The sequence below is a fragment of the Balaenoptera physalus genome (assembly GCF_965194825.1).
Source record: "Balaenoptera physalus genome assembly, chromosome: 6".
NCBI lineage: Eukaryota > Metazoa > Chordata > Mammalia > Artiodactyla > Balaenopteridae > Balaenoptera > Balaenoptera physalus.
Window position 1 is genome coordinate 133902398 of NC_138885.1, and position 16025 is coordinate 133918422.

Here is a 16025-nt window from a genome sequence, read left to right on the forward strand (position 1 = left end):
GCAATGCCATGAGTGCCCAGACCCCTCCAGATGGTTTATGGATTGGTCTTTGCCTTTGTGCTTATTCAGACTGACAAATACACACTTAATAGCCGGTCGTACTCAGGTGCCGAGGGAAAGGAGCAAGGCCTTGTGTGGGTTTCCGCTCTGACCCTTGAGAACCTACGAATCCACGAAGTTAGTGTAAGAAGGGTCGTGTTCAGGTGGGACAGAGTTCGGGCGTCTCAGCAGCGCATCCAGGGTTGTTTGGGCTGTGGTGGCCAGAGAGCCAGGCTGGGTGACTCTCCCCCAGGTATGCCTGTGGCCGCCCGTCCTGCCGGCCAGCGCTGTGCGTGGATGCCAGCCTCTCGAGATTCTAGCTTCTGCCTCCATGCGAGACTCCTAGCTTGGGTTGTCTTGGTGCCCTTTCGTCTCTCAGGTGTCCTGCTCTCTCCTCACGGCTGGGGGCGTTCTTACTGATGGGCAGGTACATGGACACCCTGTTGCCCAAGGTGAGCAAATAAATATAAGTTGTATTGAAATAGTTTTACATTTAATACTCCACATGAGGTTTTGAGGCAGACGGCCTTAGGGATGTAAGTACCTTCATTTGGCAACTTATTTTACAATAAAACGGGTTCTGTCTTGTCATCTAAACTGGTTTACATGTAATGCATGTGTCAGAAGCCCTGTCCCCCAAACCTTTCAGCTTCTGTTAGTGACAAGTATTACATCTATTTGAACAGAAACTGTGGATTCAGGAACTAACAGGACACTCTATTCCCTTGAAAAAGATGAAGGCTAGGGAAAGAATTTTTAGCTCAACACTGTTCCTGCCCACGGGTGTTCCCTTTGGCAGGGGCAAAAAGCTGCTAGAAATTGTAAGGAAAAGGAAAAAAGAGGAAACTATATCACAGGTAAATAGAACCACTTTTTTGCTTTTTACTCCAGGTGATCTGAAATTAAAGGAAACCTTTAAAATAAACTGGTAATTATTTTAAAATATTCCTTTGTGAGTGTGCCTAATTGGTGCAGCCGTCCCCGTAGAACCTGCCACCCCACCTACAGTTCCTAACAGAGGCTGCAATTAACAGCGAATTAGCATATTGCAGCACAGCATGGGCCGCGGGCGTCCTCACCCATCTGCTGTGTAGGGAACGGGGGTGACACCTGGCCAGCAGTGGCCTGGAAGACTTCTCTGTCATTTCAGAATGTAGGGATGTGTCAGAGTCTTTGGTATGATTTTCTTCTTACAATTAAAAATATATGTATATATATTTAATATATACGCACACATACACGGACACACCTGTATGTTCTGCTAAATGATCATGAAAGCCCCTAAATTTTCTGCATTCGTGTCGGTTCATTTTATTCATTCGTCAAATATTTATTGAGCATCTGTGAGTGTGCCTGGCCTCCCGTTGGTGCTGGTGAGCCAAGGCAAGCAAGGTCTTTGGCCTCCGGCACTTGGAGTCTGGAAGGGAAGGCGAGGTTGGCCAGGGTCACCCCCATAACCATACAGTTCAGTGAGGTCAGTGCTGCTTGGAGAGGGGGGCGGTGCTGGGGCGCATAGGCCAGCAGCGGGGTCAGAGGAGGGCCTCTGAGGAGGGCGGTGACCCAGCTTAACGAGCTGCTGCTCCTCTTCAGTCTCAGTGGGGACGGCAGTGCACTTCTTTCAGGAGGGGGGGGGACAGCGTGTGCAAAGGCCCTGTGCGGGAGGGATGTATTTGAGGAATATGTGGAAGAAGGCTCTTGCAGCTCTGCGGTGAGGGAATGCAGGATGCGTGGGGCAGGGTTAGGGGGTTGTTCTTTATAAAGCCTGTGAAGTGGTCAGAGGTTTCTGGTGTAAAATCTTTGGCAGTTTCACTTACATTGGGAGCATTGAGGGTCCCTGGCAATGTCCTCCCCAGACCCCACCCTCCACCCCCGTGCAGCCTGGTGTGGGGTGTGGGATGTGCCAGGCACAGGGCCAGACAGCAGCGGCCACGTGGTTTGGGAAGAGGCTAGAGCAGCTCCCGCGGTGCGTATGTACCGTGAGGACTTCGTGTGAAATAGAACCAGACGTTGGGTGCTGTCTTTTCCCATTTTCTTTGCCTCTTGGGAATACTGTTAATTGTTTAGCTCAGACGTGCTCTCTGCTTGGAGCACGTGCCATATGTGATGTTCTTACAAGGCTTTCAGTTCTTCCAAACACCCGCAGCCAACGAACCTCTGCCTGTGGGTCGTGTGCCCACAGAAGGTTCTATGCCAGCTGAGTGCTTTTTCTGTTGGATCGTTCTTCTGCTCATAAAATGCAAGTGAGGGTAGCTGTTAGGTGAAGAGTGCGAGAGGGTGACGCCCTCTGCTTCCTCACGTGGTCAGAGGTGGGCGTTGTCACCTCCAGGGTCCGGCGGCGGAGAGCCGTGTCCCTGGCTTTGCTTCGTCACCCAGAGTCAAGTGACTGGGAATCAGAGAACCAGACTTCACAGGACATCTGAGCACAGCATCCGTCTTTCCACTGTGCCTCATACTCTCCTAACTGGCCCCGCCGAGGAGTTTGCCAGTATTGTTAAAATTGGAATGATCTAAAATGACCTAAAATTGGAACGATCCCATTCTTTACTCACAGCCTGAGATATTTTTTCAAAGCATTATCTCTCTAGTGTTTCTAGGCAGAGGATTTATTACATTTTGCCTGAATTTATCTGTAAGCGTGGGTCAAATGTATGTTTGGCATTACTCTCCTCTCCATTGTAGCCTACTTTTTATGCCAAGAGCAAGTATTTTAAGGCAGTGGGGTCAGCCCTCTTCTGGTCTCCTGACTTCACAGTATAACTATGCATTCTGTCCCTCTTGGGGAGCTGGGTTATTATGAAACTAGGTCAAATTACTGTTTTTCTCTTTTTGCCTATAGCCATTCCAAAGACAGAATCCTTTCCTCCAAAACAAATCTTGAAAGTCATATATTCTTGGGATGGCCATCAAAGGCAGAAAATAAAAAAAAGAGGTTTGCCTTGACAACATCTGAACAACAAGTGAACAACTTCTGAACATCACAAACACTTTAAGCAAATATGAAGGCAAATAAAAAACTGGGAAAATATTTACAACGTATGGCAAAGGGTTATTATCTTCCATATATAAAGAATTATTGTAAAACAAAAAGAACGGGAAATTCCCCAACAAAAGAAGCAGACACAGGTTCATAAAAAGAAATGAAGGGGCAAATAATATGTAAATACATTTAGCTTTGTTAATTAAAGAACAATTAAAATGATGAGTTGACTTTTTCATCTAGTTAAGTAGAGTATTGAAAACAAAGACCCCCATATTGGCAAAGGTATATGGAAATCGGTTCCTGCCTTAGTCCGTTCCAGCTGCTGTAACAAACTACCCCACACTGGGTGGCTTATAAACAAGAGAAATTTATAGCTCATATTTCTGGAGGGTGGAAGCCTGAGATCAGGGTGCCAGCATGGTCAGGTGAAGGCCTTCTGCCAGGTCCCTGAATTCTCACTATATCCTCATGTGGCTGGAGGGGACAGGGTAGCTCTCTGGGATCTCCCTTAAAAGGGCACTAATCCTATTCATGAGGGCTCCATCCTCATGACCAATCACCTCCCAAAGGCCCCACCTCCTGATACCATCACCTTGGTGGGGGGTAGACTTCAACCTATGAATTTCGAGGGGGACATTCAGACCATAGTATTTCCATTCGACATGAGAGGAAGGAATGTAAATTGGGATAGCCCTTTGGGAAAAAAAAATTGACAAAATGTAATAAAAGCCTTAAAAAGGTATGTGGCCTTTGACCTAGCAATTCCACTCTGCCCGACAGCCCTTAACCCTTCTGCCAGTTTGGCTCAATAAATGAAGCACTCATGTGAGTGTATGGAAAACCTCACAGGATTATGGCTTCTGGCCACACTTGGGGTCTCACCCTGCCCAGCTGTGGTCAACTTGACGTCACTGGGTGCCTTGCATGGAGTGGACCTTTAATACATGTTTTTGCCCTGAAAAAATTTACAAAAATGAATAGTAAAAAAAAAAATTTACAAAAATGAATAGTAAAAAAAAAAATTTCTGAACATAATAATTAAAAAGACCATTTTTCAGCTTAATAAAAGCTTGGGAAAGATGCCCTTTTTGTTGCATCTTTGAAGTGGGGGGATATATTGTGTAATTTTTAAATGCCATTATTAACTTCCCTAGAGATGCTTGTAAAACGAACAAATGTGAATCTTTAATTTTTTTTTTATTTTTTTTTAACTTCAGATGAGTTAAAAAGTCAAAGTCATACCAGTTCCCCAGGGATTGGGCAGGGCTCACATTTTATGAATTTGCAGTGAAGAAGGGGAACATTTGCTTTCATTTTTGGCATGCGGCAGTGGCCTTACCAGGGGACTGTAGCTCTATAATTTTAAGGATTAATTGTAATATAGGAAAAAAACAGACCAAATATATGTAAAGAGATGAGGAAGAGATACCCAAATAATAATTTTAAAAACTCGGTTAAGATGTCCAGAGAATTAGACATTGCTCTCTCCAAAACACAAAAAGTTACTCTTTACACGCAAACATTTTTGAAAGGCTGGGGTTTAAGAGGAAGGTAGGATAGTGGTTAAAATAATTAAGCCCCAAATCAGGAGTGTGGCTTCTGCTGCTACTGCTTTTGATGTTGTGAAGAACGTTTGCTTTTGAGTTATAATCTCTAATCTGGGACCTGGGTAAAGGATTGGGTAGAAACATAATTTACCTTCGAGCTGCTTTTTTTTTTTAACTCTCTGAAATCAGATTTCTTTTACTAAGTAAGTGAATACAGTGACTAATTTTATGCTATGCATAAACTCACTTTTAAATTTAAACACTAAGACAGTGATTTGGGAACCAGAGTCTTTGTGGTGATGTGGGCTGGGAGCAGGGAGAGTTAAATGAGTTAAGTAACCAACATTTCATGAAGAATCACCTGAGTGCATGTGACTCGTCTAATTTTGCGAAAATCAGCATTGGGAAGGTTCACGTCTCTAAGCACACGTACGCCTTTTGTAGGGTTGCAAAATTCAGTTTTTGATGCACGCAATTTTTGCTCCCTTTTTACCATTACCGTGGTTATGATTTGTAACCCGTTATGTCCATTAGTAACTGTGACTTTTTTTCTTTGATTTTTTTTTTTTAACATCTTTATTGGAGTATAATTGCTTTACAATGGTGTGTTAGTTTCCGCTGTATAACAAAGTGAATCAGCTATACATATACATATATCCCCATATCTCCTCCCTCTTGCGTCTCCCTCCCACCCCTCTAGGTGGTCACAAAGCACCGAGCTGATCTCCCTGTGCTATGCTGCTGCTTCCCACTAGCTATCTATTTTACATTTGGTAGTGTATATATGTCCATGCCACTCTCTCACTTCTTCCCAGCTTACCCTTCCCCCTCCCCGTGTCCTCAAGTCCATTCTCTACATCTGTGTCTTTATTCCTGTCCTGCCTCTAGGTTCTTTAGAACCAATTTTTTTTTTTAATTTCCATGTATATGTGTTAGCATACGGTATTTGTTTTTCCCTTTCTGACTTACTTCACTCTGTATGACAGACTCTAGGCCCACCCACCTCACTACAAATAACTCAATTTCATTTCTTTTTATGGCTGAGTAATATTCCATTGTACATATGTACCACATCTTCTTTATCCATTCATCTGTCGATGGACACTTAGGTTGCTTCCATGTCCTGGCTATTGTAAATAGAGCTGCAATGAACATTGTGGTACATGACTCCTTTTGAATTATGGTTTTCTCAGGGTATATGCCCAGTAGTGGGATTGCTGGGTCGTATGGTAGTTCTAGTTTTAGTTTTTTAAGGAACCTCCATACTGTTCTCCATAGGGGCTGAATCAATTTACATTCCCACCAACAGTGCAAGAGGGTTCCCTTTTCTCCACATCCTCTCCAGCATTTATTGTTTGTAGATATTTTTCATGATGGCCATTCTGACCGGTGTGAGGTGATACCTCATTGTAGTTTTGATTTGCATTTCTCTAATGATTAGTGACATTGAGCATCCTTTCATTTGTTTGTTGGTAATCTGTATATCTTCTCTGGAGAAATGTCTATTTAGGTCTTCTGCCCATTTTTGGATTAGGTTGTTGGTTTTTTTGATATTGAGCTGCTTGCATATTCTAGAGATTAATCCTTTGTCAGTTGCTTCATTTGCAAAAATTTTCTCCCATTCTGAGGGTTGTCTTTTCGTCTTTGTTTATGGTTTCCTTTGCTGTGCAAAATCTTTTAAGTTTCATTAGGTCCCATTTGTTTATTTTTGTTTTTATTTCCATTTCTCTAGGAGGTGGGTCAAAAAGGATCTTGCTGTGATATATGTCATGGAGTGTTCTGCCTATGTTTTCCTCTAAGAATGTTATAGTGTTTGGCCTTACATTTAGGTCTTTAATCCATTTTGAGTTTATTTTTGTGTATGGTGTTAGGAAGTGTTCTAATTTCATTCTTTTACATGTAACTGTCCAGTTTTCCCAGCACCACTTATTGAAGAGGCTGTCTTTTCTCCATTGTATAGTCTTGTCTTCTTTATCAAAGTTTAAGGTGACCATATGTGCATGGGTTTATCTCTGGGCTTTCTGTCCTGTTCCATTGATCTATATTTCTGTTTTTGTGCCAGTACTATACTGTCTTGATTACTGTAGCTTTGTAGTATAGTCTGAAGTCCAGGAGCCTGATTCCTCCAGCTCCGTTTTTCTTTCTCAAGATTGCTTTGGCTATTCGGGGTCTTTTATGTTTCCATACAAATTGTGAAATTTTTTGTTGTAGTTCTGTGAAAAATGCCATTGGTACTTTGATAGGGATTGCATTGAATCTGTAGATTGCTTTGGGTAGTATAGTCATTTTTACAATGTTGATTCTTCCAGTCCAAGAACATAGTATATCTCTCCATCTGTTGGTATCATCTTTAATTTCTTTCATCAGTATCTTATAGTTTTCTGCCTACTGGTCTTTTGTCTCCTTAGGTAGGTTTATTCCTAGGTATTTTATTCTTTTTGTTGCAATGGTAACTGGGAGTGTTTCCTTAATTTCTCTTTCAGATTTTTCATCATTAGTGTATAGGAATGCAAGAGATTTCTGTGCATTAATTTTGTATCCTGCTACTTTACCAAATTCATTGATTAGCTCTAGTAGTTTTCTGGTGGCATCTTTAGGATTTCCTATGTATAGTATCATGTCATCTGCAAACAGTGACAGTTTTACTTCTTCTTTTCTGATTTGGATTCCTTTTATTTCTTTTTCTTCTCTGACTGCTGAGGCTAAAACTTCAACAACTATGTTGAATAAGAGTGGTGAGAGTGGACAACCTTGTCTTTTTCCTGATCTTAGTGGAAATGGTTTCAGTTTTTCACCATTGAGAATAGTGTTGGCTGTGGGTTTGTCATATATGGTTTTTATTATGTTGAGGTAAGTTCCCTCTGTGCCTACTTTCTGGAGAGTTTTTATCATAAATGGGTGTTGAATTTTGTCGAAAGCTTTTTCTGCATCTATTGAGATGATCATATGGTTTTTATCCTTCAGTTTGTTAATGTGGTTTATCACATTGATTGATTTGCGTATACTGAAGAATCCTTGCATTCCTGGGATAAACCCCACTTGATCATGGTGTATGATCCTTTTAATGTGCTGTTGGATTCTGTTTGCTAGTATTTTGTTGAGGATTTTTGCATCTGTGTTCATCAGTGATATTGGCCTGTAGTTTTCTTTCTTTGTGACATCTTTGTCTGGTTTTGGTATCAGGGTGATGGTGGCCTTGTAGAATGAGTTTGGGAGTGTTCCTCCTTCTGCTATATTTTGGAAGAGTTTGAGAAGGATAGATGTTAGCTCTTCTCTAAATGTTTGATAGAATTTGCCTGTGAAACCATCTGGTCCTGGGCTTTTGTTTGTTGGAAGATTTTAAATCACAGTTTCAATTTCAGTGCTTGTGATTGGTCTGTTTATATTTTCTATTTCTTCCTGGTTCAGTCTCAGAAGTTTGTGCTTTTCTAAGAATTTGTCCATTTCTTCCAGGTTGTCCATTTTATTGGCATATAGTTGCTTGCAGTAATCTCTCATGATCCTTTGTATTTCTGCAGTGTCAGTTGTTACTGCTCCTTTTTCGTTTCTAATTCTATTGATTTGAGTCTTCTGCCTTTTTTTCTTGATGAGTCTGGCTAATGGTTTATCAATTTTGTTTATCTTCTCAAAGAACCAGCTTTTAGTTTTATTGATCTTTGCTAACGTTTCCTTCATTTCTTTTTCATTTATTTCTGATCTGATCTTTATGATTTCTTTCCTTCTGCTAACTTTGGGGTTTTTTGTACTACTTTCTCTATTTGCTTTAGGTGTAAGGTTAGGTTGTTTATTTGAGATGTTTCTTGAGGTAGGATTGTATTGCTATAAACTTCCCTCTTAGAACTGCTTTTGCTCCATCCCATAGGTTTTGGGTCGTCGTGTTTTCATTGTCATTCATTTCTAGGTATTTTTTGATTTCCTCTTTGAATTCATCAGTGATCTCTTGGTTATTTAGTAGTGTATTGTTCAGCCTACATATGTTTATATTTTTTACAGATTTTTTCCTATAATTGACATGTAGCCTCATAACATTGTGGTTGGAAAAGATACTTGATACGATTTCAATTTTCTTAAATTTACCAAGGCTAGATTTGTGACCCAAGATATGACCTATCCTGGAGAATGTTCCATGAGCACTTGAGAAGAAAGTGTATTCTGTTGTTTTTGGATGGAATGTCCTATAAATATCAATTAAGTCCATCTTGTTTAATGTATCATTTAAAGCTTGTGTTTCCTTATTTATTTTCATTTTGGATGATCTGTCCATTGGTGAAAGAGGGGTGTTAAACTCCCCTACTATGATTGTGTTACTGTCGATTTCCCCTTTTATGGCTGTTTGCATTTGCCTTGTATTGAGGTGCTCCTATGTTGGGTGCATAAATATTTACAGTTGTTCTATCTTCTTCTTGGATTGATCCCGTGATCATTATGTAGAGTCCTTCTTTGTGTCTTGTAATAGTCTTTATTTTAAAGTCTATTTTGTCTGATGTGGGAATTGCTACTCCAGCTTTCTTTTGATTTCCATTTGCATGGAATATCTTTTTCCATCCCCTCACTTTCAGTCTGTATGTGTCCCTAGGTCTGAAGTGGGCCTCTTGTAGATGGCATATATACCATCTACAAGAGACCCACTTGTAGGGCCTTGTTTTTGTATCCATTCATCCAGTCTGTGCCTTTTGGTTGGATCATTTAATCCATTTACATTTACGGTAATTATCGCTATGTATGTTCCTATTACCATTTTCTTAAATGTTTTGGGTTTATTGTTGTAGGTCTTTTCCTTCACTTGTGTTTCCTGCCTAGAGAAGTTCCTTTAGCATTTGTTGTAAAGCTGGTTTGGTGGTGCTGAATTCTCTTAGCTTTTGTTTGTCTGTAAAGGTTTTAATTTCTCCATCGTGTCTAAATGAGATCCTTGCTGGGTAGAGTAATCTTGGTTGTTGGTTTTTCCCTTTCATCACTTTAAATATGTCCTGCCATTCCCTTCTGGCTTGCAGAGTTTCTGCTGAAAGATCAGCTATTAACCTTATGGGGATTCCCTTGTATGTTATTTGTTGCTTTTCCCTTGCTGCTTTCAATATTTTTTCTTTGTATTTAATTTTTTTTTTAACATCTTTATTGAAGTATAATTGCTTTACAGTGGTGTGTTAGTTTCTGCTTTATAACAAAGTGAATCAGTTATACATATACATATGTTCCCATATCTCTTCCCTCTTGCATCTCCCTCCCTCCCACCCTCCCCATCCCACCCCTCTAGGTGGTCACAAAGCACCGAGCTGATCTCCCTGTGCTATGCGGCTGCTTCCCAGTAGCTATGTATTTTACATTTGGTAGTGTATATATGTGCATGACACTCTCTCTGTCCCTGTCACATCTCACCCCTCCCCCTCCCCATATCCTCAAGTCCATTCTCTAGTAGGTCTGTGTCTTTATTCTCATCTTGCCACTAGGTTCTTCATGGCCTTTTTTTTTTTTTCCCCTTAGATTCCATATATATGTGTTAGCATACTGTATTTAATTTTTGATAGTTTGCTTAATATGAGTCTTGGCATGTTTTTCCTTGGATTTATCCTGGATTGGACACTCTGTGCTTCCTGGACTTGATTGACTATTTCCTTTCCCATATTAGGGAAGTTTTCAACTATAATCTGCCCAAATATTTTCTCAGTCCCTTTCTTTTTCTCTTCTTCTGGGACCCTATAATTTGAATGTTGGTCCATTTAATGTTGTCCCAGAGGTCTCTGAGACTCCTCCATTCTTTTTTCTTTATTCTGCTGTGTGGTAAGTTATTTCCACTATTTTATCTTCCAGGTCACTTATCAGTCTTTTTCCTCAGTTATTCTGCTATTGATTCCTTCTAGAGAATTTTTTAATATCATTCCTTGTGTTGTTCATCATTGTTTGTTTGCTCTTTAGTTCTTCTAGGTCCTTGTTAAACATTTCTTGTATTTTCTCCATTCTATTTCCAAGATTTTGGATCATCTTTTCTATCATTACTCTGAATTCTTTTTCAGGTAGACTGCCTATTTCCTCTTCATTTGTTTGGTCTGGTGGGTTTTTACTTTGCTCCTTCACCTGCTGCATTTTTCTCTGTCTTCTCATTTTCCTTAAGTTACTGTGTTTGGGGGTGCCCTTTTCACAGGCTGCAGGGTCGTAATTCCCGTTGTTTTTGGTGTCTGCTCCCAGTGGCTAGGGTTGGTTCAGTGAGTTGTGTAGCCTTCCTGGTGGAGGGGACTGGTGCCTGTGTTCTGGTGGATGAGGCTGGATCTTGTCTTTCTGGTGGGCAGGACCGCATCCGGTGGTGTGTTTTGGGGTGTATATTACCTTATTATGCTTTTAGGCAGCCTCTCTGCTAATGGGTGGGTTTGTGTTCCTGTCTTGCTAGTTGTTTGGCATGGGGTGTCCAGCACTGCAGCTTGCTGGTCGTTGAGTGGAGCTGGGTCTTAGCGTTGAGATGGAGATCTCTGGGAGAGCTTTCTCCGTTTGATATTACGTGGGGCTGGGATGTCTCTGGTGGGCCAGTGTCCTGAACTCGGGTCTCCCACGTCAGAGACTCAGTGCCTGACACCTGGCCAGAGCACCAAGACCCTGTCAGCCTCACGGCTCAGAAGAAAAGGGGGGAAAAAGAAGATAGAATGAAGAAAGAAAAATAAGTAAAGAAATAAAGTTATTAAAAGAAAAAAATTATTAAAAATAAAAAAGTAATAAAAAAAGAGAGAGAAAGAAGAAAGCAACTGAACCAAAAAACAAATCCACTAATGATTACAGGTGCTAAAAACTATACTAAAAAAACAAACTACCAAAATCGGACAGACAGAACCCTAGGACAAATGGCAAAAGCAAAGCTATACAGACAAAATCACACAAAGAAGCATACACATACACACTCACAAAAAGAGAAAAAGGAAAAAAAAAAGTATATATAGATTAAAAAAAAGGGAGAGAGCAACCAAATCAATAAACAAATATACCAATGATAATAAGCTCTAAATACTAAGATAAACATAAAATCACAAACAAATTAGTTGCAGAAAGCAAACCCCAAGTCTACAGTTGCTCCCAAAGTCCACTGCCTCAATTTTGGGCTGATTCATTGTCTATTCAGGTATTCCACAGATGCAGGGTACATCAAGTTGATTGTTGAGATTTAATCCGCTGCTTCTGAGGTTGCTGGGAGAGATTTCCCTTTCTCTTCTTTGTTCGCACAGCTCCTGGGTTTCAGCTTTGGATTTGGCCCCGTCTCTGCGTGTAGGTCTCCTGAGGGCATCTGTTCCAGCCCAGACAGGACGGGGTTAAAGCAGCAGCTGATTCGGGGGCTCTGGCTCACTCAGCCCTGGGGTGGGTGGGGAGGGAGGGGCACGGAATGCGGGGCAAGCCTTCGCCGGCCGCTGGCGTGATGTTGCACCAGCCTGGGGCATGACGTGCGTTCTCCCGGGGAAGTTGTCCCTGGATCACGGGACCTTGGCCGTGGCAGGCTGCACTGGCTCCCGGGAGGGGCAGTGTGGAGAGTGACCTGTGCTCGCACACAGGTTCTTGGTGGCGGCAGCAGCGGCCTTAGCGTCTCATGCCCGTCTCTGGGGTCCGCGCTGATGGCCGCGGCTCGCGCCCGTCTCTGGAGCTCGTTTAGGCCGTGCTCTGAATCCCCTCTCCTCGCGCACCCCGAAACAATGGTCTCTTGCCTCTTAAGCAGTTCCAGACTTTTTCCCGGACTCCCTCCCGGCTAGCTGTGGCGCACTAGCCCCCTTCAGGCTGTGTTCACGCCGCCAACCCCAGTCCTCTCCCTGCGATCCGACCGAAGCCCGAGCCTCAGCTCCCAGCCCCCGCTGCCCTGGCGGGTGAGCAGACAAGCCCCTCGGGCTGGTGAGCGCTGCTCGGCGCCGCTCCTCTGTGCGGGAATCTCTCTGCGTTGCCCTCCGCACCCCTGTCGCTGCGCTCTCCTCCGTGGCTCCGAAGCTTCCCCCTCCGTCACCCCCCATCTCCGCCAGTGAAGGGGCTTCCTAGTGTGTGGAAACATTTCCTCCTTCACAGCTCCCTCCCCGAGGTGCAGGTCCTGTCCCTATTCTTTGTCTCTGTTTTTCCTTTTTTCTTGTGCCCTACCCAGGTACGTGGGGAGTTTCTTGCCTTTTGGGAGGTCTGAGGTCTTCTGCCAGCATTCAGTAGGTGTTCTGTAGGAGTCGTCCCACATGTCATGTATTTCTGATGTATTTGTGGGGAGGAAGGTGATCTCCGCGTCTCACTCCTCCGACATCTTGAAGGCACCTCCATAACTGTGACTTTTGACTGTGTTTTGGTTGGGACCCAGAGCTCCAAGTTTATGAGATGCTAATAATTTCTCGCTCATCATTACTGAACCACAGGGGCTGAAAAATTCCAGTAGGTTTTTGTGGGTGACTTTCAGGAGCAGTTGGCTTTTGTGGGCTCCGCACTTAGCCTGCCCAGCCAGTGCAATCTGTAATTGGACACCTTGTTTCTCTTCTTGCAGTTTCAGCCCTGATCTGTCTGGTTTAATTGGCTTCCTGCAGTTTGTTTCTTTTCTAGCTTCTCCTTTTCTACAGACCCATTTTACATTAATAGAGAAGTTTTCAGACACAATTCAAGCACAAATTAACAAGCTTCGAAGTAGGGATTTACAGACTATCAAGGCTTTTATCTTATCTTTTTTTCATTAATAAGATCCATCATTAAGCTTGTATTTAGACAATGTACAATAAAAGCTTAAAATTAGAAGGTTTTTAATTTTAATAGTGTTAATCACTATGATTAATAAGCTTTTGATAGTAATATTTAAATTTTTATCAAGCTTCGGTTAACTAGAGTATGTAATCTCATCTAATCCTCGCCAGAAAAACACAAACAAAAAACAACAGAAAATCTGGGAGACTAAATCTGGGAGACAGAATAATGGCCCCCCAATGTGTTTACCTCCTAATCCCTGAATCCTGTGGATATGTGACCCTCCATGGTAAAAGGGCTTTTGTAGGAGCGATTAAATTAAGGTCCAGTCGGTGGGAGATTATCTTGGATTATCCAGGTGGACCCAATGTAATTACAAGGGTTTTTGCAAGAGGGAGCAGGACGGTCAAAGTCACAGCAGAAGAGGTGAAGACAGATACAGGAGTTGGACCCATGGAGACGTGATCCAAAAAATAAGGGCCGTCTCTAGAAGTGGGAAAGGGCAAAGGGCCTCCAGAAAGAGCCCAGCTCTGCCGACACCTTGATTTTGATTTTGGCTGTGAGATACGGACTAGGTGTTGCTTTCAGGCACTAAGTTGTGGTGAATTCGTTACAGCGGCAATAAGAGACAAGACACTGAGTGTAGGGACTTACTATTGGGACTTGGCTCACTGTGCCCTTGGCTCACGTGTCCACTGCTTTCAGCGCTCCGACTCGCGGGTGATTCCTGCTGCATCGTGCGGGGGGCCCCGGTCTGCCTTGCTGTGCGCTTTGTCCAGGATGTGCAGCCTGCGTCTGTGCGGAACTCGGTTTTCCTGAACCTCCGCATCCGCTGGGCTGGTTGCCTTTGGCTGCGCGTCCGGAGAACCGTGTTGTTCTCGCTGTAGTGGCTTATCCTCTGGCGGGCCTCTGCAGCACCTGCCCTTGGCTCCCCAGAGACCTTACTGGGCACACCTGAAGCCCTCCTGTGCCCCGTGCTGAGATTCCTCACCTTCTGGGCGTCAGCTGCTGGCACCCTGGTCCCTCCTGGGCAGCAGCGTCACTCGGTGGGTCACTGCTGCGGCCTTCTAGTTAGCGCTGGAATGTTCTTTCTCATAGCGGCCTGGGGGAGCCCTCAAACCCAAGTCAGATGTGACCCTCTCTGGCCAAAACCTGCCCCTGGCTTTCAGGGCATCTCGCGCCCTCGGACCCGCCTGCACCCCGGAGGGAGCGGGGAGGGGAATATTATAGGGGGTCAGCTGCAGCGCTCATCAGTTTGCATCCAAGTATATTCTAGGGTTGAGCTCATTTTCCTGTTATTGCCTGATGTTCTCCAGGCTGCCACAGCTATGAAATTTTTACCTAAATGGGCCTTTCCTTTCCTTTGGAACTTTAAATGCAGCTGCAGAAACAGTGCATCCGAATTGATCTGACTCTTTTGGGGATTTATCTGTGTTCTGTAGGCTGACCTCTTGCTTGCTGATGCAGAATGCTGTGCACACACAGAAATCTACGGGCGGCAGCTACACAGCCAGATTTGCGTTGCTTCATGCCAGCTCGGGTAAACATTAGCAAAACATGTTTTGGGAACAGAAAATTAGTTCATTTGGAAATAGCGGGTTATCAGACTTCACTTGTTCTGCACATGGTGGCTTTGAGAGTTGCTGCTTCAAGGTTTCAGGGTGACCTGAGCCGTCCTGGGTCAGGACCTTGTCTCAGTATCTTTCCTGTTCCCTTCCCTGTGCTGGTGCGTCCCCAGCCTTGCGCTCCCAGGCCAGCTGCAGGTCCTGTGGTCCTTCCAGCAAGGCTGGGCGTGAGTGGAAGGTTAGGGTGCTGGAGGCCCGTGCCGAACGTGCACTTCTGGAAGCCTCCCAATGACACCTTTGGGGTGCATTTCTTGCCTTTTGGCTCTTCACCCCTCCCCTCACTTTAGCCATTTTTCTCTGAATGAATGACACGCTTCTGCTCTCTGCCACCCCAGGTTATTACTTTCTACCTCAGATTTTTCTTTGGTATTGTAGTGTTTTCAGTTTTTATGAAGCACTTAGTATTTGTAGTATGAAAAAAGGTCAGATTTAATAAGGTATAGTACCCAAGAGGAATATTTCCGTTTTAAAGATAATTCCAGTGCGAGCTTGCCTCATGGATAAGTTAGATCACACCAGTGTGTCCAGAAGCGGGGCCTCAAGAGGAATCTGTCATTGCTAATTACAGAAGAACACGGAACCGTGGCCAACTGCTCTGGAGCTGGTGGCCAGATATCAGCTCTGCAGCCGCCGTCCCAAGTGACTCTTTGCTGAAAAGAAACTTCATAACGGTTGCGAGAACCTTGTATCTTAATCATTGAAGGTATTAAATGGTTCAAATTCTGAAATCCACAGGGAAGACCATGGTGGATGTGATTATGCACCTCCTTGATTTAAAATTTAACGTTTGCTTTTTCTATGTGGGGTGTGGTTGTGTGTTTATGTTTGTGAAACAAAACATAGTTGGGAGGCCCACTAGCACCAGCACCACCTCCTCGACTGTGTTGACATGGTTCGTGTCTTTCCATCCACATCTCTTTATTCAATTTTTAAAATATTTTTCGGCCGCGCCACTTGACTTGTGGGATCTTAGTTCCACGACCAGGGATTGAACCCGGGCCCTCGGCAGTGAAAGCGCGGAGTCCTAACCACTGGACCGCCAGGGAATTCCCATTTATATCTCTTTAGACTGTGACTTGAGCATGTGTCCTTAGTAAGTGGTGTGCTGTGTGTGTAAGAACCCACAAGGGTAACACCCGCTGAAGGTATCCTTCTGCAGGGTGAATG

At 43.5% G+C, this 16025-nt stretch overlaps 1 protein-coding gene across 4 annotated transcripts in view; it reads left to right on the top strand.

Moving 5' to 3' along the window:
- Window positions 1-16025, top strand: part of AGAP1 (ArfGAP with GTPase domain, ankyrin repeat and PH domain 1) — a 550747-nt gene that overhangs the window by 103160 nt on the left and 431562 nt on the right. The gene's annotated exons all lie outside the window — the stretch shown is intronic.